At 39.4% G+C, this 22073-nt stretch overlaps 1 protein-coding gene across 1 annotated transcript in view; it reads right to left on the bottom strand.

Moving 5' to 3' along the window:
- Positions 1–22073, bottom strand: part of Tafa1 (TAFA chemokine like family member 1) — a 513270-nt gene that overhangs the window by 478901 nt on the left and 12296 nt on the right. The gene's annotated exons all lie outside the window — the stretch shown is intronic.

Below are 22073 nucleotides of genomic sequence, written 5' to 3'. Positions count from 1 at the left end.
TTCTGTTCTCTGACCCCAGATATGTTTATTAGAGTGCACAATATTTTGGGGAACACAATACCACCACAAATTGAGGAGAAAGAACTACTTGAATTCTGCCAGCTGCTTCAGCCTCATTCAGAATTCAGGGGAAAAAAATGTGAATCTTCAGTCTCATGCTTAGATACCAGAGAAAAAGAATTTTAACCCATTACTTTATTTTTTGGGCTATAATTAATTTATTTTATTTTCTAAAATAGCAAATGCTTATGTTTGCTGTGGGACAATCCTTCTGTATGATGTGAATATGTATTACTCTCATTGGTTAATAATAAAGCTCTTTGGCCTATAGCAAGTCAGGATAAATTTAGGTGGGACAATTAATCTGAGGACTGAGAAAAAGAAGGGCAGAGCTGGAGGAGATGCAAGCGAACTGCCCAAGAAACAAGATGCCAGAGGACCTGGTAAAGCCACAGGCCACGTACCAATACATAGATTAATAGAAATGGGTTGATTTAAAAGTAAGAGCTAGTTAATAATAAACCAGAGCTATTGACTGAGCGCTTGGTAAGTAATATAAGCTTTTGTGTGTTTCTTTGGGATTGGGCAGTTGGGACAAAAAAAACTCTGCCTCCATTTACATATGCTGTATCTAGTGAATCTTCTAATTATCTTTATTGAAATCATAGATCCAAATAAGTATATTAATATTTCCCCAAAATAAAAATGTCTTTGATATTGAATTTCTTGTTACATAGTGCTTTCTTGTTTGAAAGATTTTTTTCAAGCAAGATAGTATTTTCAGTCAATTCTTTTCTTTCTTTTTGCCTGTTTAAACAGAATCTCACTAAATTATTTAGACTTGTCTCTAACTAATTATGTAGCCTACGATAGTCTCAAATGCTTGGTGATCCATAGGAAAAGAAAGGCTTTTTGTTGTTAATTTACCCAGAGAAGTAAGGAATTTAATTTGGATTAAATTTCTTTAATAAAAAGTACTCAGAATTTCAAAACAATCTTTAAGCAAAAACCATGAAGGAATACTGCTGTCTCACTCACTCACAGATTCATAATTAGTTAGCTCTCTTATACAATCCAAAAGTGTCTGCCTAGGGATGGTATCACCCACAGTGGGCTGGGCCCTCTTACATCAATTAGCAATTAAGATAATCCTCCAATGCCAATCTGAGCTAGGCAATTTCTCAGTTGAGACTTTCTTAAGATAGTATTTTACCCTTGGGCTCTTCCTCTCTGCTTCCTGGGGACCATGAGGCTAACCTATCATGATGTTCTACATAAAACAAGCCTACATAAACAGGGCTAAGAATCATAATGGTTCATATTGAAACCACTAGCCAAAATAAACACCTCTTAAAGTTGCTGTATTTTGTCACTATGATGAAACACGATGAATAGACGCATCATCAGAGTACCAGCAGAAATACCTCTGTGTACAAGAAAGCACAATATTTGTAGGACATGCTCATGGTGCCCTACCATCTTAGTTCAGAAGTCTCTATTGTCATACATGTGGAGTGTCTTGAGGACTTCCTATGAATATGAGCACATGACATGCTTAGCCCTCAAGTCAGAATTGTGCAGTTAATACCTGGGAGCAAGTTCATGGCCAGTGACAAGGTAAAATAATTAGTTTATTCCTTAAATGGGATTCCCCTGAGGCATGTTTTGCAGAGACCTCAGAAAGCTTTAGTGGGCATGAGCCCCTACTGTCCCCATCAGTAATCTTCCTATTGATGCAAAACATAATAGTTGTCCTCTCTTTCCTGCCTCACTTCTCTACCACCACCCCTCACATCTCTTAGGATAACCAGTTTCTTCCCACTGAACTATCAAAACTCAAATCCTTGTTTCAAAAATACTTACATCTGGGGCAACTCAACCGTTCTCTGAAAGGTTGTTTAAAACAGTAGCAAAACAATTATCTATCATGGATATTTGTCAGATGGAATTCTATGGTCTCACTGAGTAGGAAGAAACTGCAGAATAATAAAGGCAGTCTCTTATTAGTTGTATTAAATGCTCACACACACTCAGCAGCATAGATTTTCTTCAGTGTGTTCATTCTACATGAAAACCTAGAAAATGGATTTTCCCATGAAAGTACTTAAAACCTAAAATTCCATCAACAGAAGGTTGGGGAAATGAATAATGCGATATCCAGAAAATAAAGAACTATGCCACTCACAGAAATAAGACAGTGCATATCCATCAACAAGTGTTCAAGTACAGACTGACAAATGGCAGAGGCTAAGTAAGGATGAGGATGACACAATCCCTGCTGCCCTGGAGCTTGGAGTTTAACTAGGGAAGGAAGATGCTGAAACAGAATCTGGTACAATGCAAGTAATACAGAATTTAAAAATTTAGAGAGTTGCCATCTAACATAAAAAAGGGTTCCAAACAAAAGATACAATGCATCTCATTTCATGAAAATGCATGGAAGCTGTATTGTATGGATTGTATAGGACATGGGAGGCTAAATAATGAAATGTTACCAAGTAATGATGACTGGATAATGGAGATTTATTTAAAACATTTTTTTCCAGTTTACTCAAACATCTCCAATGTATTATGCTGGTTGTTTTTCTATTAATGCCATTTTTTAAACCTATAAACATTGACCTCTGTGTAGTGTGTTTTATTTATATTTTTATTTTGTGCCTATGAGTCTTTGCCCCACATGTATGAATCTCATGCATGCCTAGTGCTTATGGAAGCCAGAGAAGGCCAGGAACTGAACCAGGTCCTCTGCAAGAGCAGCAAGTCCTCTTAACCCCTGTGCCATCTCTCTATGCAGTTTTTTAAATTGGATTTTAAAGATACATTCTACCACAAATAACATGTAGTTCAAAATCTTGACCACTCAACTCTGGATTCTATATATTAACAATGCAAACATAAAAGCATCATTCATTCAGACAAGTGATGTATGACAAGTTCTTACTATAGTCTGAGCTATACACAGTGTGCTGTGGGTTCAGTAGGAAGAGATATCGTTCATGGCCTCAGAGCACTTGCATCTAAGTCCAGAGCAGAACACAAATGAAGCAAAGTTGTATGAAAACCATTGCACTAGTGATGCAAATTTCCTGATCTGGTCTGCCAAAATTCAGACTTCCCCAGTAAATTGGCTCATGATTCCTTTGACACAAAAGTTTGGTGTTCAAAGGCCTAGATGATTTGCCTCAATTTTTTCAGTTGCCTTTGTATCTATCATTTATTCAAAATGACTCATTAAAAAATAAAGCAGAAGGAAGATGTTGTGGACTCTGGGAGCTATTGTTTTAGTGTATGACAGTGATGGTTTTGACAAAATATGACAAGGTAGTATATAAGTCAAAACAAGGATACATCTGCTAACAGCATTCCAGACAATATCCAGCAATGTTCTGGAATTTCCAAATGCTCTTCTGTGGCCTCCCGATGGTATGATCAGTTTAGAATCATGTGGAATACAATAATTCAGATAACACTGGGCTTTTATGCAATGGTGTGCACAGGTACTTCATGATTTTCCTTTGCCTTTTTTCTCTTTAGTCTCTCAGAAAGCAAAAGACAAAGGCCACACAATTTCCTTTGGGCTGTACTCCCACTTACACAGAAATGGCAGACGGTGAGAATATTTTTTCTTGCTCTGTTGTCCTGTCTGGCCATAAGACGCTTAAAATGGATTTGCTTAAATTGAGCCTCCAGAGCAGTAAAATCTTTCTTGCCAGAGTCCTCTCTCCACCTTGCCTCTGGAGTGATGCTTCTAAAATGCAAATCTTACTGTGTCTCATCCCTGCCAAAAACCATTTAAAAGAGCCCCTTCCACACACCAGAGGAGAAGATTAAAATATTTACAGGCTGAATATTTCCCCACTAAAATGGAAAATCGTTTTACTGAGTCCCATGGATGAACTGTATTTCTTCTAAAATGGATTACCTCCTATATTGAGTAGAAGAATGTCACTGGGAAAAATTGAAACTGCAGTTTAGACATAAAATGTTAATACCTAGACATTTTTTTTTCAAAAGAAAAAGAAAAAAATTAGCCTTCAAATCTTTTACATTGAATGGGTCCTGTGGGCTGGGGACAGTCATGGGAGACTTGCAGCCTGGAGGTTCATCATCACAGCTTACAAGACAGTGCCATCAGTTCCTTTAGTGTGATAAGCCAGGGCCTGCAAATGCAGTCCTCACCACCCTGGTGTCATCTCCAGACCACAAACTCCTTTGTGTCCCGCCCTCCAGAATGCTACAGTCCTCATATTCTCCAAGCACACTGCTGTTCATGTTCTCTTGCTCTTCTCTGTGTTCATTCCTATCTTGTGCCCTTCTCTACCCTTCTTTGTTGGGATAAACACTTTGCCTACCCTTTAAGACAACACAGTTGCTACCATGTCTCTCAGTTCTTCCTTGACCTGCCCAAAGAAGTCACTCGCCATCTGCTCATGGGTTCGTGTCCTTGCTCTGGTGACCACACTGCATCTAAACAGCAAGTCTATCTGATGCAAGAGAACAGACTTCACAGAATCTGACTGAGCTCTACTTTGCTGACTTCTGACTGGGGACTTAGCTCTTGGCAGGTGTTAGACATGTGATCAACAAGCAAATAATGGCATCAACACAAAAAATAAACACCAAAGTGTTAGCTGAGTACTCAAAATTATGTTGATCTTGAATGGCCACAGACTAGGTTCTACGTATGGAATAAGTGGTTTTATTATCATTTTCTTGAGCTCATAGGAATTACTTTGACAAAGAGGAGGAAGTGTCCTCAAAGTCAATATTTATTTGGGGATCAACAGAGTAATTGTCATGCTGTAGTATTTACTAGGGAGAAATTGGCCAGGATTTGGACAGGGCAGATAGATGAATACAGGAGTTGTGTGATACCTATGCTGCTAGCCTAACCTTACATGGACTTATCAAGCCTGTATCTAATCATCACCTAAAGAGAAACACGACATGTTTAAAAATCACTGGGCTCAGAGACACTTTCCCCCAAGGAAAATTGTTAAAAAGGTTAAAATAATAAGTGTCAGGCTCCCTGACATTAAGCAAGATAGGAAATCAATAATAAACTTACAAATAATGTCATGAAATCTGTTTTATGCTACAGTCACTATTTTTAAATTTACTTACAGTAACATTCATTCTTTTTGCTGAATTGTTTTGAAAAAACCCAACTGTCACCTCACCATTAGCACAATGTAGAATACTTCCATCCCCCTCAAAATACCCTTGCACTGCCCCATACTTAGCCCCAGCACCAGCCCCTGGGGCATCACTGTAAGTTTTCCATCACTCTGATTTTGCCTTTTCAAAATACTGCATATATGAAACTCTGAAGAAGATGGTCTGGAGTCTGCCTTCTTTCACTTAACGTGACACAATGTCGGCACATGTTTCAATATTTTGTACTGTGTTGCTATTCCATTCTGCGGATACACCATAGTTCACTGGTCTACTCACTTGTTATGGTACATTCGTAGAGTTCTTGATTCTTATTTATTTTGAATAAAACCTCAATTAAATATTGTTGCATGGTGTTAGGTGAACATCAGTTATAGTTTTCTTGAGCCAACATGAAGAAGGAACACCAGTGAACCATATTAGAAGTATCCATTTGATAAGGAACCTGGCACACTGTTCCGGTTTCTGTCAGGATTTGTTCCCATGCCATTATTTCTCATTCTCTTCAGCAGTTGGTATTATCTGTAATTTTTTTTCCTGCTCTAGTCAGTGGTTCACTGAGATTGGAGATTTGGTATTAGAGGGTAGGGTTTTGAAGATATAAGAATTATAGCCCAACCTGGAATATGAGGGTTGCCACGTTCGAGTTAAAAAAAAAGACCTGGTGGATACAGCTCAGTGGGAGGGAGCTTGCCTAGCATATGTAAAGCTCTCGACTTAATCCTCAAATCCTGAAAAAAGTTATCCATGACATCATGAAATAGCTTAAACAAATTAGTTTCAATACAAGTGGAAGCCACTCATTCTGTCATTAAATACACTAAGTATTTAATATAAAGAAAAACACAAGGAACCATAGAGTCTTGGGTTTGGAAGGACAGAAAGTTACTAGCAAACAGAAGATATGTGCATAGTAAGAAAGTGCCTCAAAACTGCATGTAAGAAACAGTAGTCATGGGCTGGGAAAATCACAGATAGAACTGTGTCACACACCACAGGAAAAAGAGGTCTAGTTACAACCCATAAATCAGAGAGAATTCTTGGCTTTTCAGAATCATACAATGGGATATGAACAATGAATAAGGCAATGGTTCACAACCTTTCTAATGCTGCAAACCTTTTCCTCCTGTTGTGGTGACCCCTAAACACAAAATTATTTTTGTTGCTACTTCATAACTGTAACTTTTCTACTGTTACAATTTGTAATATAAATATCTGTTTTCCAATGGTCTTAGGTGACCTCTGTGAAAGGGTCATTCAATCCCCAAAGGGGTAGCAACCTACAGGTTGAGAAGCACTGGAATAGGGAGAAATGAATGCCTGCTGTATCAACAGCCTTTTCTGTAAAGGTTGGATGGATTCCTGAAAGGCAAAATCTTCAGATAGAACTGAAGAGCCTTTATGAGCAAATCCTAGGACATCTCTAAGCTAGCTGCCACTACAAGGCAGAACAAACACAAGAATGGAAAATAGCCTGTTTGCAATGGGTTTTTATTTCTTCCACTGTGGTAGTATTAGGCACTTCCCAGTTTACATATTCACCCAAACATTCACACAAATATCCCTGTCCTCTCCCTTCACCATTATTTCATATAAACAACAACAACAAAAAAAAGGAGACTCTTAGGCTCCACATCCTGGCATAGGAAGTGTTAATACTTGCCAAGTGAGGACATGAAAGACTGATAGCAACTTCCTTGTCTTCAACTCAAAAAACAGCAAGAACTAAAAACAGAAAGCATCATTTTGTGACACTCTTTTTTGAATCTGTCTATGTGTGTTGGAGGGGTGCAGACGTGTGTTTGCTACAGCACGCACGTGGAAGTCCGAGGACAAGCTCCGGTGTTGGTAATGCCCTCCTCATTTGAGACAGGGTCTCTTGTTCTCTACTTCTACTGCATATGCCAGGGTAGCTGGCCTGTGAGCCTCTAAGGATTCTTCTGTCCCCACCCCCCACCCCCTACAGTAACAGTACTGAGACTACAGACATATGTTATGAGAGCTGGTTTTCAAAGCTGAGGGTTTGAGTTCAGGTCCTTACATTTGCATGGCAAATACGTTACCCATTGAGCCAGCTTCCAGCCTAGGAACCTCTTACAGGCCTACTACAATACGCCAGAGCATAATACAGGTGATTTAAGGTAACATTTCAGAGCCCCAGGTGAGAAATCAGACAGTCTGTACACAAACTTGATGCCTCTGCTTGCTAGGCATCTGACGAATATTTTCAGGAAAGATGAACTACTTTGCAGTTCCTCTTAGATTAAAGGGATCAATAGTAGTGGGATCTTATAGGTTTACATAACAGGTAATGTATACTGGGAAGGATAAATGAATTTATATAAGCAAGGAGATTAGTATGTGAATCATAAGTGCTGAATATCAGCTGCTACTACTTTCAAGTTTATTACCACAATTAAAATGAGCTTTATCATCTGTCAAGGGAAGCAAGCATTCAAGAGGACCCAAAGTTCATTTCCTCCTAACTCCTATACCCCCTTTTCTTTATACTATAATCATTTCTTTATTTAGCTCAATCTATAAGCTGAGCCACACACTCAGGAGGCAGCTATGGATTAGCAAGCAGGCAATGCCACACCTATGAAAGACACTAGTGTCTCACACATCGTATCACAATGAACACATGTGCTCCTCTGAGTGAACATGCTGCCTGTCTTGTCATTAGGTGATCAAGTTCTCATTTACCTGACTGCTCTGTTGCCACCTGTCTTCTTTTAAACCAACTGATCTGAAAAGTGAACTCTTAACTGAAGGGTGATTGATGAAATGCAACATGGTGTCTGCCTATGCACTAGCACATTAAAAACTTTATTTTCAACATTTATCAGCTGACAAAAATGTCTATAATAAACAGTTTTGAAAGGGAAAGCATCATTCAATTCCACTTTCTACAGAGAATAAATGTTTCCTATTTGAGAAAATACTTTATATGCTAATTTTCCTTTTATCCATTCCTTAAGAAGGAAGCATCCAACATAGGTTTGATCCAGCAATTCATAAGCTAATATTTGTCATATCATATTAGCTTATCTGCATATAACAATGCTGTGCTATCAGGGGAGCATTTAATTTGTATATAATTTTTTTAAAAGAGCAATGTCTGACATAAAATTGCAAAGTAAAAGTCAGTATCAAAAGTTAAACCCATGCATTGTACATAGTTTTCTTGCACTGTCCATAGTTTTCAAATAGCAAAAATAAAAAGGAAGACAAAGAAAAGTAATACAGAAGAGTAAAACCCCCCTGATTTAATACTTGGAAGAGAAAGGCACAAAAAGGAATGACCCTGAGGTAGAGTGTTCCAGATATGTCAGCTGTGCAAAGTCAATGTTCAGTCCCCAGCTGTGAGGACAGAGAGACGGTGACGATGGGGACAGCTGACCAGACTGTCAGGAAGGGAAGTGAGTCTGAAAGCTCCCACACAGGAAAAATGTGAGCCCAGGCTGCCACACAAGGAAGTAGCAACTAGGTCAATGGGAAAATGCAGAAAATTACTAGAGGCGTTATCTATTTTCCTCAAAAATTGAAGGCAATTTGACCACTTTTTCATTATTGTAAAAGTGTTTCACAACTAGGCATTACCTGCCTAGAGAACTGGTAAGTATATATATTTTCCATCGACCATATAGAAAATTCAGGTTTTCTCCTTTCACTTAATTTTGATAGAAATGTAAGGATGTTCTATGGGAAGAAAGAAAGCAAAGGAAAAGAATGAATGATAGATTGGAGGGAGTGATAGAAAGAACAAGATTGAGTGGAAGAAAATGGAAGGAAAATACAAGTAATAATTTATGTACAATATTAGCCCTCTGTAACCCCAGGTCCTGCACCTGCCAATCAACCAAGCACGGTTGAAAATATTTTAATGAGAAGGAGGAGGAGGAAGAAGAAGAAGAAGAAGAAAAAGAAGATATAATAGAAAAATAATGCAAACTCAAAAATACGGTCTAACAGTTATTTATGTCAACATATACTATATTCACTTCTGCTGGGAATTGGAGTTCCCAGAGATAGTTTAAAGTATATGAGAAGAGAAATGCTGCACTGTTCTATATAAGGCATTTGAGCAGCCAAGGAGTTGGGTATCTGTGGGGATCCTGAAACTAGTATCCCTATGCTATCAAAGGAGGACCATAGGAACAATCTCACAAGTCACTTAGTACGTAGGTCCAGAGGAAATTCTTCTCATCTTACTGAGCAGGTTGGCATGAAAGGGAAACTCAAAAAAGTGGGTTTCTGTAGTAAACAAATGACTTGGGGTTCCTCTTACAGTTGTAGACAAGGAATTTGACAGTCAGGGAGAGTAGGATAGACATGGGGTTGGGGGAGAGCTAGGTGGGTGGGAAAGAAGTGGGGTGGGAGTTAGAGGAGTGTGGATGGGCATAGGCCAGGACTCAGAGCACTGGGACCAGGTAAAAGAGAATTTACCAAACCCATGCTTCCTTTTACCTGCTGCCACTCCCTGTGTGCTACCTCTGTAAGACCGTCAGCAAAGGCATGAGGTAGCCTGGCAACCTTACCATCCTCTCTTTTCCAAATGTTAGTGGGATCAGAGGAGCTTTGGGTTGGGAACTAAACACTTTGGATTTAAATGGGCATGAGAAAAAAAGCAGGAAAGAGAGGTAAATAATAAGAATAATCAAAACAGGCACTGACTAATCCTCTGCCAGTTGATCGTGTTAGCACCTCTCCTTACACACTCCTTCCTGGTGCGTTAGTGTATTCACTTATCTAGAGGGCATATCTGTTTGGCCATTGGCTCGTTGTGATGGTAAAAGAGCATGGTGAGAACTTTAGCTGATGATTCTCACACAGACCTGATACTGGTTTGTTTTATGAGAGTTCAGAAAGACTTGAAGACAGGAGCACAAGGCTTAAGACCTAAAACGTGAGGAAATCTCAGAGAAAATACAAATACTAAGACTTAGATTCAAGCATGGCCAATGAGTAAATAAATAAGCCCCACAGGCCTGAGAAGGAAAATCTATAAGAAGATTCAAATAGGTATAATTTAGAGATTAAGTCTAAGAGAACCACGTCCCTCTGATTCTGGCTTGGGCTTATCACAATAGGATATGTCTCAAGCAGTATGTACATTTAGAAATGAAAACAAAAGCCACAGGAAGTACAATAGATGATAGAAGTCATCAGATCTAACCTTCTGAGTTATGCAGTATAGCTCAGTGTTACTAGGGATTCAGGAAGGGATGTTTATATAATGAGGCCCCCAACTTTTTTAACAAAATTTTCTGACTTTCTTGTTTCATTTCCTCTCCATCCTTTTCCATGAGCAGCCACCGTGCACTAGCTTCTGGTTTTATGACTAGTCTGCCGCCCAAAAACAACTCCACAAACGAAAATGACTATTTTCAATTGTCTTCCAGACCCATTCCTCTGCCGTTTCCTCCACTTAGTAGGCTTTGCCTGGCTCTTCTAGGTCAGCATCCTTGTTCTTTCTTATTCCTTGCTCCTTCAAGCACTGACTTCCCCTTGCTTTACATCTCTTTTTCATTTTTGAGCCTCACCTACAGTTTTGTAAGTACTTTGGAGTTAAAGTAGACTTTTATTCATCTTCTCTAGCACCTACCAGCATTAGCACAGTATCCCACAGAAACATCTGTGGAATGAAATGAGAATCCAGAAGGGATGTAAAATTCATCACCAGGCATCCCACAAGGAAAGTACTTGTATATCAGTCTCTCAATATGGTTAATTCCAGGCCTTAGTCCATATTGAATATTTATATTCTCCCAATAATGATTGTATTAAGATATTCCCAGTTGAGACCTTCAAGTTTCTATTCTTAAATAAGAAACCTTTGGGGGGAAAAATACTGACATTTTTAAATAAGACCTAGTTGTCGTAGGAAGCAATTTCAACACCTAAGTGATGCAATGCAGTCAAAGGACCAGGAGACTTCGGAAACTTGACCATCTCAGAAGCCATGGCATCATTTTTGCTGGTGTAATTATTTCTGGTAGGGAAGTTAAGCTTGTATGACTCATGTAATGCATGAGCTTTTTCACAGTCTCTCTGAAGCCTCTGAAGAGGGGGCATTCTTTCTGTATGAAGGAGGGTATATTTCAGTCTGCGGTTGCTATTGGAAGCAGATACTCAGTGTCTTACTTAAGAAAGCTCTTGGGCAAAATACCATATAAAAGATAGATAGCTTAAAACACCATTAAGTGTGGGCTGGTCTAAACTTGTTTTATCTTTATAGCTTGTTTTACTGATAGGACATTACTGTTTGCCATTATTAATAACACTCTCCATCTCATTTTTAGTTATATCCATTCTCTTGACATTTTAACTATAGTCTCCTATTTCTTCATCTTAAAAAACATCAAGTTAATGTTCTGAAAAGATGTTAATTAGAGGAATAGAGAAGGGCATTTGGCTCCTGCCTGATGGAAAGTGGAAGAGTTCGTTCTTCTGAAGTTCAGACCACATGGCTACCAAAGACTTGATACACGACCAGAGGGACCAACAAGATGGAGTTTTAATCTTCCTGGATTTATGTAACTTAAATTTTCAAACTGGCCTTTAGTTTCCTTAGAGGAAAAAATTCAAATATAATTAGAATAACTTCAGTGTATGAATAGGTCCTGTTCAACTAAAGAATTTATGGTGAATAGTGAGTATTTGCATGCCAACATACTGCCAGTACAAGACCAGATATCAAAACATTCCCACAGAAAAAGTAAACAACTCCCAAAATAATTTCATATTGTTAATGAAGGCATGCATGGTCATTTTAATAGACTGAATAATGCCCCCTAAGTAACATGTGCATGTTCCCTGACTCTAGTACTGACATGCGGAAAGAGCCTACAACCATAACTACACACAGGGAGTAAATATTACCTTATAGGGCAGAGAGGGAGGGAAAATAGCAGTGATTACAAATCTTGAAGAAGAGCTTATCCTGGATTAGATAGTCTTAAATCCAAAGACAAGTGTCCTTCAAGTAAGACTGAGAGGTTTGATAGACAGCAGAGGAATAGGTAGTATGGACATAGAGATCTCAGTGATGTACTCAACACAGTCAGAGTCCCTACAACCAAAGGAAGCTGGGAGAGACAAAGGAGGCACTGGTTCTCCCCTTGGAGGATTGTAAGCCTGTAGTGATGCCAGACCTAGCTTCTCCATGTCTGTGAGACAACACACTCCTACCGCTTTAAGCAGTGAAGTGTACAGTAAGTATAGAAGTGAAGTAAGCATTAGGCACAGGGAAAAAATTAAAACTAACATTGTGAATATGTTAGGTAAAAAATAATATTCTAATTGCATATTTTTAACTAACTATAAAAAATGTGGTTCCTAGAAAACTGTGCTATATGTGACTCACATTGTACTTCCTTTGCACTCCCTCACTCTAGAATGAACTATTTAATGTTATCTTTTAGGACATTTTTGCTGGAGTTCCCATCTTTTGGTGTGTGTGTGTGTGTGTGTGTGTGTGTGTGTGTGCGCGCGCGCGCGCGCGCGTGAGTACTCCCACATAGATGTGTGGAGGTGCACTTGTATTACAATGTGCAGGATAGATGTTAATCTCATGCACCTTCCTCAGTTGCTCTCAAGGCACTTCTAACCTCTCTAATTGGCTAGACTGGCTGGCCAGCAAGCCCCAGGCATCTTCCTGTCTCCACTCCCCCAAGGTTGAGTTACAGACATGGAGCATACCTGGATTTTCCATGTGAGTGCTAGAAAACCAAACTCAGGTCCTCCTACTTACATGACAAACACATTTGCTATCTTCCCACCCCCAAACACAAAATGATAAAGTGCTCACATGGCATCAGCATGGTAAATTCTCAATTCTTGCTTAGAAACTAATTTATTAATTATTAACTTACAGATTTCTTTATTCATTCAAAACCATTAAGCTGAGAATTCAGTGGCTCTAAGAGTATTGAAATTTTTGACAGTTTCTAATGAGAGGAAATGAAGGTTGAAACCTAATGAGATAGAAAGTAACGGGAACAAACTCTGAGTCCACACTTGGATCCAAATAGTCAGCTGAAGAGATGGGGGAGGGGGAACATGATGTCTGTGTGGCATGTGTGAAAAAGGCCTGGGGGTCTTCACTAATAGAGAACTCGATAAGAGTTGGCAGGGTGATACAGTCACCAGGGCAACTATGTGGACATTTGTGTAGTTTAAAGAAAAATCAGAGTATCACAGCAAGAGGCCTGTTCCAGTACACAACTCTCCAATATCATATGTTAGGCAACTAGCCTGGCCAAGGGAGGAGTTAGTGGGACACACTGACTCACCATCTCTGAATGGCTCTTGTCAGAAAGATATCTTGACTGTTTAACCTCCCACAAACTTAAAATCAACTAAGCTCATCTTCCCTACCTCCAATTTTCTTACAATTCATTTAAATGTGAGGAGGGGATTTGATCCAGCCAGAGACACACCACTGGAGAAAAATGTTTTTCCCTTTGCCAACAGGTATCAATTGCAAATAATGCTCCAGGGCAGGCCCATGTCCAATAGTTGATCAACACAAACAAACTCCATGCTTGTGTGTTGTTTTGTAGTTTCGTGGTTTGGTTTTGTTTTGTGGGCTCTTGGCTTCATTTCTGCATTTTTAAAAAATTGCTTTTTGTTTGTTTTGCTTAGCTTTTTGTGGTTTTGTGGTGTTATTTTTTCTGAGGTGGGGGGAAGAAAGAGAAAATAAACAAAGTTGGGTGGGTGGGGAGGTGGTGAAGATATGGAGAAGTTGAAACTTGGGGAGGGAAAAATATGACCAAATACATAGTTTGTTAAAAAAAAAAAAACAAAAAACAAAAAAAACCTTTAAATAAAAAGAGAGCTGTTCCCCAGGCAATGGTGACACACACCTTTAATCTCAGCACTCGGGAGGCAGAGGCAGATGGATCTCTGTGAGTTAAAGGCCAGCCTGGTCTACAGAGCAAGATCCAGGACAGGCACCAAAACTACACAGAGAAACCCTGTCTTGAAAAACCAATGGGGCCGGGGCTGATGTACTTTGAGCTATCAAACATTGATCCAGTCTGTCCCAAAAGGTGATGAACATTACCAAGAATGGTATCCCAAGAGAACGGTGTATTGCCTTCCATAAAGAAAGTACACATGAGCCAGCATGCCACACTGGTTAGGGGCACACACTAGAGTCAGACCAGCATGCCGCACACTGGTTAGGGGCACACACTGGTTAGGGGCACACACTAGAGTCAGACCAGCATGCCACACACTGATTAGGGGCACACACTAAAGTCAGACCAGCATGCCACACACTGTTTGGGGGTTCACACTAGGGTCAGACCAGCATGCCACACACTGGTTAGGGCACACAATAGGGTCAGACCAACATGCCACATACTAGTTAGGAGCACACACTAGGGTCAGACTGGGTTTTAGTCCAGCTCTGTGTCACTTATGACTTGTATGAAACTGGAAAATTATTTTTCTCATCTGAAAAAATTAAGAGACTGAAAGTCTCCATCCCTTTTGGTTATTGTCAAGATTTAATAGCAAGGATGGGTACTGGTGTGTTCATGCACAGTGCTCTTCATGTAACACATGACAAAAGCCACATAACAGGCAAACACTACTGAGTTAGAAGAAAAAGACACATCACCAAATTTCCCTCTTTACAACATCTTAGTGTTTGAAAATCATATTAATTTCTCTTTCAGATTTTCTTAGGGAATCAAAGGGAAATGAAACTTCTCTGGGTGGGGATATGACTTGGCACCACACTGGCCATAAACATCAGCCTAAGGACACATGTTCCACATCCTGCTCCTTCTTAGACCAACCAGCTCACACTCAAACACATTTGTTCTTGGGATAACCCCCTATACTCACCCCTGTGACCAGCAAAGACATTGCAGTTCTTGGGGACAGGACCATTGAGATAGGAAGGTATTCCTTTTTTGAGCAAAGAGCTGGGGACAAGGGTTTGGGGCGAGGGCTGGGGGAATAGTTCTATATATTTAATAAGAAATCGTAGGAAAAGTTTTCACATAATGAGACTCCAAAATTTCTTTTCCTCATTGATTCGCTTCACAGATATTTAAGGGACTTACTTCTCACCCTGTGGTTTATCAGGTGATAAAAAGGAATGCACCATAGCCCGTGTGCAACTCACATTTTAGAGGAGACAGGCAAACATAAGCACAAGGGAGTGGTAGTAAGTTCAAAGTAGCAAATGCTACTGCCACAAAAACAGAGTAAGAAGTGGGGAGATGGAGACCTCTGGGAGGATGGAGAAATCGAAAAATCCATAAAGGGGCCTACAGGATCACAGAGTCCATATACGAAGCCAAACAAAAGAGGGCGAGAGTGTGCATCACGTAGATATGGAAGAGACTGTGCTCCAGGCAGAGTAAAAGCCAGTGACACAGGGGTGTGTCTGTCTTTTAAAGGAAAATCAGGCCATTGTAGGTAAGGAAGAATCAGCAAAAGGGGAAACAGCTAAAGACATCAGTGATAACAGGGTCATGGGTTTGGAGTATACTGTGTAGGATCATTGTAAGGACTGTGGCTCTTACCTTGAGGGAAATATGAAACCCATATAAGGTGTGGAGCCATAAATAAATTAAAATGAAGTCTAACTGTATAGCTCTGCCGCTGGAAAGAGAAGAAAGTAAGAGTCCGTAAAGGGCTTATGCAACAATCCACCTTGGGGGACATAATAATCAGCTGTAGAGGTGAAGACAAGTGACTGGAGTCTAGACGTATCATGAAGTTTATGGGTAGATTCAATATGAAATCTTGGAGAAAGCCCAGAGCTGAGAGCAGTGCTAAGGTGTTAGTAGAAGCAATGGGAAGATTGGGGCTACCATTCACTGTGATGAGGAAAGCTATGAATGGAAGCAGGTCAGGGACAGCTCAGCTTCATGACCAAAAGAGCCTTTGCTAGGTAAGACAACGGAAACTCCCCAAATCTCAGCAGCATACACCAAAACAGCATGACAAAGACCCTATCATTAGTGAGTCAACAATCACTTGGCAGGCAATGATCTGAGGCAAACAAGGAATCCAACGAAAGCTTAGTCTAGGTGGTTGCTAGGATAATCTCCACCCTGTTCTTTACTGAAATATAATTTTATAGTATCTTAACAGCATATGGACACAATGTGTGCGTGTGCATGTGTGTGCGTGCGTGTGTGTGCGTGTGTGTGTGTGTGTGTGTGTGTGTGTGTGTGTGTGATAGTCTAGTCTAGAGAGGCCTTTAAAGTCATGACAAAAATAATTGCCTCTGTTGAATTCCACTCTTAGGAGATAGGTCAGATATTAAAGTCACGTTTCACAGAACTAAACCCGGCAAGCAAATGCCATCTTCTTAAACCATCCACAGGAAAACGGCGTTTGGTAATGACATTTGTGACACACAGAAGTGTTGGCAGACCGAACTAGTGTTCCTGTTTTTAATTCTCTTCCTTTAGCTACATAGCGGTGAATTTCAGCTCCTTCTGATCTGTCCATGAGCATGGAATTCTTTTTTTAGGTAATAAGGAAAAACTCTGTTAGTTAAATAAGAGTTCTGAAGCCTGACTCCCCAAACAACTCTCCTTCAGTGGAGGTCACCGTGCATTATGAGAACACTTAGTTACAGGAAGGAGGCGAGGAATAATATTGCCATACTCCTAGGGTTTGAAAATAAGTCATTTAGCACCTAAAATTGCAATGTTCTCTGCTATCGCTGTTTTCCAAGCTTCATTAATTTTTTTCTCCCCAAGTCAGCATCTACGCTCACAAGCCCCTGTCTCCTGCTGTCATCAAAGCATTTGCATGCATTAATCCATGACACATGGGTGCATTTGATCCATAACTGATCTCTCTGCCCACCAACCAGGAAGAAGCACAGTTCTAGAAATGAAAATAAGGAGTTTAAAAAAAAAAGAAAAAACATAGCCAGGAGAATAGAAAAATACTTCCTTGCTAAATATGCCCTACCCCAATTTTCTCTAAAACAAACAGGAGTATCCTAGATGGTGTAGTAAGTAGTGAATGCTTGGACCTTCGAGACCCATATGGAAATTTTCCTTGAATTGGGTATTAGTTCCCAGATTGCAGTCTCACCAGTGAGGAGGAGAAGGGAAGCAAAACAGAGTAAGCAAGGGAAAGCATGACACAACCATGACAGAAAAGACATGCAACAGATTGAAGAACAAGAGTACACATGGCCTTTCAAAGGCTTTCCTCACTTTCATGCCAAAGAGAAGGTAAACCTTGACACTCGGTTACTTACAAGCAAAAGCAGTCCAGGGGCATCAGTGGGGTTTTTGGTTTGATCTGGGTTCACTAGATTATCTCTTTTGCCTCACCAAAGTATTAAGACAAACTAAGCGTTTAAGCAGGGATACCTACAAATGGAAGAACCTGCCATTGGGTTGAGCCATACAACCAGGTCTAGCCAGAAAGTTGTGAACAAAAACGATTTGTGGTAATTCCAAACAGCAGCCCTGCTGTTCAGACCCTCCCCAACTCTTGTCTGCCACAGTGAACAGCTCTGTCTCCTTTACGTGCCACCCAGGACCCAGACTGGAGGGAACTGCTTAAAGTCAATCTCAGCAGACAGCCACATAAACAGTAAAGGAGCTTAAGCCGCTGACACTGGGAAGACTAGATGCTCTGGCATCACCTTCCCTGGTCTGACATACATTTGTTTCCATCTTTAATGCTTCCCACCCCAACTCAAGCTAAGCATACTGCCAGAGGCACAATTTCCACACTGTCATTGCAGCAAGCATGGCATCTGCTTCCAGATGGTCTGCTTCAAATTCTGCCTTTCTACTCACTAGTCTGCACTTTGGGAAAAGATATGTAACTCCTGTGAGCCTTATGCCCCTTATTTGTAGAAAGAAGAGAGTAAATATCTCAGAGGGGTAAATATGCAGCCTAATGAAATGATTTGGAATGCTTGGCACTGTACCAGCCACACAGCAAATGATTAGCAAAAGTTTGCATTTGGTATTCATGTAAATTTTAGGTTTAGCAAATGGAGAGGAGAGCTAAGTCACTCTTTTCCTTCCAAAGCCAGCTTTTCCTCTGCCTTCTGTATGTGGCCTTCAAAACATTTGCATGCACTGGTCCACAGCAAGGCAGCACCTTTCCTCTGACCTGATTGTTCCTCTTTAACTTCCATCCTTCATCCTGACTAAAACACCAAAGAGAATGCTGTGGTCTTCACCAGGCAGTTTTTTTCTTGCCCTTTGAACCCTATCATTTACTCTTGGAACACTCACTCGACCTCTTCTAGCTGCATTTGAAGCAAGAGAGGACTTTGCCCAGATCTTAGCCATTTCCTCCCATCAAACAAGTCAATAAAGGAAGGATAGGATGTATGGCTGCTCCCCAGGGACCATAGAAGTAAGACAGGGATTCTGCCTTGATGCTACCCCACACACATACTTTAACCACCTAACACAAAATTCAGTGTTACAAATAGTAGGGGAAGCTTCTATTTCCAAATTTTCCATCATGACGACATCCTTGAATTAGCATCTTTATATTGCTTTTCCTTGATGAATTGCATGATAGCCAGCAGAAAGAACTTCCCACTAAGCCTTATTCAAACAAACAAGTACATCAATAAGGCTTTCTACTTACAACAATAATAAACTACTCTTACTTGTTTTCAACAATTTTAATTAAACACAATTAACTCTAGTTTGTTTTGGCAACCTATTAATGTCACAATTGAAAATAAATAGACTCATGAAAAGATTATAATTAATAAATCCTTTACACTACTGTAAAATTACTCAGCTGCTCTGCTTGCCAGAAATCCTTAACAGCATTTGTGAAGTATGTTAATGAGGACAGTAAAAGGGAAATCATAAAGCTCCAGGAAGAACTCAGGAAGGCTTAATAATGCCTTTGACCCCTTCAGTACACATCTGATGACTGTTGGATACAGTTAGTAAGAGAATCTGAGAAATTAACTGCAAATTTATCATCATTTTAAAATAGCCTTAATCTATGGTTTTGCCTGTTCAGGATATTCTCTCATGGTAGCCCAAATTCCCTAAGCTCTTAAAACATGAGAAACAGACCATTGATACCTCTTTTTTTATTTTTCTCTCTGCCAAGGTTCAGAATTTTAGATAGCATACAACTTAGGCACTTAAATTTTTTGAAACAGGGTTTCACATAGCCTATGTTGTCCTCAAACTCACTCTGTAGGCAAGAATAACCTTGAATTTGTGGTTATGCTGCTTTCATTTCCTAAGGTCTAGGGCAATAGACATTTATTTATCACATGCCATTCATGCTGGGATCATCCAGGGTTTTGTGTACATTAGACAAATACTTTACCAATGGAACCACAACCATGGTCAAAGTAATTCTTGTGTGTAGTATAAAATGTATGCTGATTTATGTGTGTGTTTGGATGTAAGTGCATTGTGGACATGTATATGTGGAGGTCAGAGGTCATTGTCAAAGGTCTATTCTATCGTCTCTACCTTATCTTTCCAAACAGGGTCTCTTGATGAACCAACTGCTCACGAACTGTCTGACCAGTGAGCTCTGGGGACCTGCCTTTCTCTGACTTCACAGTACTGGGAGTATAGATGCTCACAACTTGCCCTGCTTTTTTACATGAGCATCCTGACTCAGGTCCACATCATGCTTGTATGGCAGGTATTTTATCAACTGAGCCATCTCCCCAGCCCCAGCTTGGGCAAGTCTTAATATACAAAGGTAACATTTTATACTCAGAAAATTGTGAGAGTATAACTTCAAAACACAAATGGCAGGCTAGGATGAATCCCATGGACGTTTAGATGGCACTGTGTTTATCAGCATATTTATGAGTATCTTCCTTCAGTAGTTGGGCTCTGTGACAAATAGGAGATAGATTATCCTAGGAACAGCACGATCAAAAGAAAGGGGCTCAGAGATAGAATATAGGCTTAGCATTGGCAAATCTTTGAGCTCAATCCCCAGTGCCTCTGAGATAATTAAAGTTAATAAAAAGCCAAGCCACACAAGGAAGCGTGGATACATAATATAAGATTTCATGTGACTAGTATCTGTTTTAGTATGATTATAATAGAGTTGGGTTATCTTCTGAGAGTAGCAACAGTATTAACTTTCAGAGTACTTCCCTTTGATAGATTATTAATTAACTAAACTTCCCTCGGGTGGCACCACACAGGCACTACCAAACTTAACTAGAGCACTTTCCTAAGTAATTACATATATAGTATATTATTAGGAGAAGGATACTAGAAACATTGATCTGTTCATATTGACTTAGAATTCATGGCTAACTATTGAGTATTGTAAAGGAGAGATTCACCATAAAACCTCTATTATTTGTTGAATACATGGATTTTATTGTTAAGAGACTCAAATATGACTGTGATTAATTAAGGCCAAGTTTAAAATTATATGTGCATCTTCATTACATGATGAAATATTAAGTGCATTGATGCCAATAACAAGTATTCCATCTACCTCATTTTTTCCTGACAGTCACATAGTTATCTAATAGTATAATAAGATACCACATGCTGAGCACCTATTTTGGAGGAGATATACAACATACATTTTCAATATTTCCTGCTCACGCCTGAAAGCTGGGATTTTATAAAAAGGGGTTCCCCATTCAATGAATGAAACAGGAAGAATTACTTATCTTACTTATCTGTACTTAGAGCCAATAAGTATAATAATAATGGAAGCATAGTGTGAACTTCTGGTTTGTTTAGTATGCCATGCTGTTCCATCCCACCCCACTCCTTAAACCAAAAATAATTAACAGGGTGAAGTCAAGACATACAAAATAAAATCAGCTCTCTAATTCCCAAAGATACAGGATGATGCTTCACTCATGCTTAACCTATTCTGGGATCTATTCTAAGCACTAAATACGAATCAGCTTTTTTGATCATTTAAAATTGTTATTTTTATTTTTTTAATTTGTTTAATATGTCTAGGTATTTTGCCTATATATATATATGTGCCATTTATGTTCATGCAGTTATGTTCAGAGGCCAGAAGAGGGCATTGATCCCCTGGAATTGGAGTTATAGATGGTGGTGAACCTCCCTGTGGGCTCTGGGAATAGAACCCAGCAAATAATCTTAACTGATGGGCCATCTCTCCAGTGCCCAATTAATTAATTTTAAACAAATACTATGGCTCACACTGAAAGGACATGTGATGTACATAAAAGAATAGTCTAAACCAGAAAGAGCCAATGCTCTTTTGTAGCTAAATAGACAAGTCTATGATGCAACACATGGTATGTAGTAGCAGCTGGGTGATGACTGTTCTGGGGGCAGTTGTTGTGGTTGTCTTTAAAATCATTGTTGACATATTTAGTTATTCAGTGATTCTGAGATAGAACCTTGATTCAATGTAAAATTTTCTGTGATTGATTAATGATGCCTGCAATGATATTTCCAGAGTAAGAATGAGCTGGTTGTCTGTCAAAAGTGTGCCATCACTGGTCATGGGGATATTTTTAGAGCAGAGGAAGATATCTATTTGATGATTACAGGGATAGGAAAGGAAGATTTCTTGTCTGATTCTACAAGCAATTTCTACCAACCATGTTACTGGGCTGTTGGCCTTGCATGTTTTATTTGAAAGTCAGAAAATTCAATATTTTAGCAAAAAGACGTTGCTGCAAATGATCAAATCACTTGCCAGAAAGGTCAGTCCATTTTACAATATTCTAAATAATTTATAAAGTCTCTACATGATAAATGCCAAAAAATATGGTATCAGAAAAGTTAGATTGTAGTTTTCAAGAATTCTTTCCAAGTGTGAATGATTTATAACTTCATTTTGAATATTACAGAAAAAGTCTCCACTTAAGACGATTTCTCCTCTGCTGCTGCTTCCCTATGTGTAATAAAGAAGGGTCTCCAGAGTCTGCT

Source organism: Peromyscus eremicus, chromosome 3 (genome assembly GCF_949786415.1).
Source record: "Peromyscus eremicus chromosome 3, PerEre_H2_v1, whole genome shotgun sequence".
NCBI lineage: Eukaryota > Metazoa > Chordata > Mammalia > Rodentia > Cricetidae > Peromyscus > Peromyscus eremicus.
Note: the sequence above shows the minus strand (reverse complement) of the source record. Positions and strands in the feature narration are given on the sequence as shown.